A 3,696-nucleotide genomic window follows, 5' to 3' on the forward strand; every position below is an offset into this window, starting at 1 on the left:
AGAAGTCTGCTGCGGAGTCTGCATCAGTGCGGGCTTGGCAAAAGTGTGCATCGAGGGTGCATATCAACCACAAAGGGGGCACTCGCGAGCCCCCTTCTGAGGCCTAAAATGACAAATAGGACACCCTACGGTCTCACGGATTTAACGGACACGCTCACACTACAGCCATTGTAAGTCCACAAGACCGAAAGTGCATATGAAGTGTGCCATTTGGGACAGGGCCAAGATTGCTCACGCATGACCATCACGTGATCATCAAACAGCATGTAAATCAAAACTGCTTAATGTTACCAAATGAAATGTCTAACCCATGAAGAGAAAACGACAGTGAAGCTTTGGGGGTGTTGAGCTCAATCTACTCCATCTGTGTTTAGATCATCGTTCTGAATCTGATCAAGGCGTATAGACAAAAATGTTATTTTCTCAACTTTTTTGTTTAAAATGTTGCCTTTCTTTATTAAACTTACCGACATTCAAGTGTTGATAAAAAAGGATGCATGACGCTAATAAAATGTTTTTAAAAATAGTTAAAGTACAGTGAAAGGTATTTTTCAAGTATAAAAAAATATCTAAATTTGAACATAGTAGTATACTGCAAGCGCAAAAAATATAAATAGTAAACTATAAGTATAATGTTATGTTCACTTACAAGAAAACTTACAAATATACTTGCAGTATAAAGTACTAGTTTACTGAGTACAATTCAGTGTGTACTTTTTATAAACTAAAAAATGTACTACGTGTATTAAAATAGTAAACTACTAGTATACTTATAGGTTCACTTGTAGTACCGATGCATTACAAATGAGAAACCTAGTTGTGTACTTAGTTTACTACTGTTACACTCATAGTACACTTAAACTTTTATATACTAAAAGTAGGCCAATTTAGTCCCAAGTAGTATTGAAATAGTACACTTACAAGTTTACTACAAGTACACATTGATATTAATATACTTATTACATAAAGTATACTTAAATATATTTGAACATTACTTGAGTATACTTCATAAAATGAACTTGAAGTATACTTCTTTTTTGTAAGGGTCCTTGCTTTCTTTGTTTTCCTCTGTTATTGTTTTTTGTTGGTTTGTTCGTTCAAATAATTCCCCTGCACCGTTTTACATCTCTCATCTCTTCCGTTCCTGACAAATGTTACAATAACAATTTAAGTGTCACAGCACAGAAGGAAACAGACAGGTGTTATAGTGATAACAGTGTTAATTAAGCAGAGTGGTGAGACACAGCAGGAGCTAGACGATGGTGACTTGTTGACTGATGGTGACTTAGCTGGTGAAGATTGACATGGATTCTCTGTGCAGGTAACGAGTGAACAAGAAAGGAGATCTGGAACAGGATGATGGATCGAAGATGGACAGAAGACTGGAAGTTTGACGAGATGAATCACAGGTAGGTAGACAGGTAAGGAGTCTGACGATGAGCAGTGGTAACAGCAACGAGACCAGACAATGAGTGGATGGTGAACTGGATGGATGGCATGTGGAACTCGAACTTCTCCAACATGAGATAGAGGTGGTGTTCTCTCGGCTTTTGGAGGACCTGCGTCATGTGTTGGCGATGTTTGGCCAGGTTCCGGGAGTAGATCAGGATGTCGATGACAAAGCTGTGGAGGTACTCCCGGAACACCTCATTCATATACCCCTAGAATACAGAGGGGGAGTTGGACAGGCCATACCGCATCACCTGGTACTTCTAATGGCCTGTCGGAGTGATGAATGCCGACTTCCATTTGTCCTCCTCACGTATCCGAATGAGGTTGTAGGTGCTCTGCAGGTCCAGCTTGGAGAAGAGCTGTTCCAGGGCGGCAGGGACAAGAGGAAAGCTGAATTTGACGGTCCGAGAGTTGAGTGCCCGGTAGTTGATGCACAGCCGCAAGCCTCCGTCCTTCTTGGCCACAAAGAAGCTGGAAGCGGCAGGGGACGTCGACGGTCGGATGAAACATTGTTTCCTGAATGTACTCCTCCATGGCCTTCTGTTCCAGGATGGACAAATGGTATACTTTACCCTTAAGTGGAGTAGGCCCAGGCAGTAGATCGATGGCGCAGTCCCATGGCTGATGAGTGAGGGGTGCAACTTTAGGGAGAAACTGGATTGTACTTACCGCTGGGCGTGGTGGTCGAATCGGGCAGTTTGTGATTACATGTCCTTCTCCCCCACAATACAGACACAAGTGTTGTAATAGCCTCCTTTGACGCTCCGGGCTGGTGAGGTGATATGCGCCGACCTATATGGGTTCAGGTGCTGGGAGAGCGACAGATGGAGAGATGGGTGGAGGATGCGTAGCGGGGTGATCAAGTGACCAGGCTGACAGACGTTGAGAGATGCGCACAACTTTCTGAAAGAAACTTTTCAATCCAACGTCATCATCATAAATGACCATCTGGTGGTGCACTTATGGGTTGAGACCCTGGCAAAAGGCTGTCAGCAAGGCCATCTCATTCCACCCGCAAGATGCTGCTAAAGTGCGGAACTGGGGGCATAAAAGGGCATACACATTGATGGGGTTTTTACCTTGACGGAGGTTGAACAGCAGATCATGGACGGATATTACTAATGCAGTTTGACCGAAGACTGGCTGGTCTGGCCATGGGACTGGCAGAGGCAGGTGGTGAAGGAGCGGGTGGTGCGGAGGGGAGAGTTTGCCGAACTGCTTGCACGAGTTCGGCAAACGGATCTGGTGGATGTTCTTCGCTGGTTTCGGCAGGACTCTGCATTGTGGTCTGGTCTTCTGTCACAACACAGAAGGAAACAGACAGGTGTTATAGTGATAACAGTGTTTATTGACCAGTGGTGAGAAACAGCAGGAGCCAGATGATGGTGACTTGTTGACTGATGATGGTGAAGATTGATGTGGATTCTCTATGCAGGTGACGAGTGAACAAGAAGACAGGATGGCGGATCGAAGATGGACAGAAGACTGGAAGTTTGACGAGATGAATCACAGGTAGGTAGGCAGACAGGTAAGGAGGGTGAGCAGTGGTAACTGCGACGAGACCAGAAAATGAGTGGATGGTGAACTGGGAATATGTAGGCTGTGTTAATGAGGGAGTGCAGGTGCAGCAAGTCAGTACTCTGGTGACTGTGACCGAGTGGGCAGGTCCTGGTGATTGAGTGATGATTGGGGCTGTGATGGTGTGGCTGACTCTGTGACAATAAGACTATAAACCAGCGATAGAAGCTATTTACACGTAGTGAAAAAAAGCTGTGTTTTCTTTGCACCAAGTGTAAATAGTTATTAGATGCTATTTATACTAAGTGCAATTAGTGGCAGACACTGCACCTCAGTGTATTGTTGTGGACATGAGGGCACCACATCCAATTTCAATTATAGGCCAAATATATACCCAGAAAACACTATTAAATACCCATTCGGGACATAATTTCCTCTGTTCAAATATTTTCTTAATTTTTATTTAAAAAAATTAGTTCTGAAAAAGGCAAATTTGAACTTGGGTCGGTCACATCAAAAGCTAGCTCCACCAACCTTACTTTCTAAAGTCTGGATGGTCCCTTTCATTTTTGGGACTGAGAAACTGAATTATAAACTGAAACAAGAAACTGAATTATATTAACATATTAAATGGTTTTCTTTTGCAGGTAGTGCCTGAATTATTTCTACGTTTTACTAATTATATCACTAGAATGAGACGGAGAGCAGCATCTCCTGTTCCCAGCT

The sequence above is a fragment of the Scardinius erythrophthalmus genome (assembly GCF_964197995.2).
Source record: "Scardinius erythrophthalmus genome assembly, chromosome: 15".
NCBI classification, from domain to species: domain Eukaryota; kingdom Metazoa; phylum Chordata; class Actinopteri; order Cypriniformes; family Leuciscidae; genus Scardinius; species Scardinius erythrophthalmus.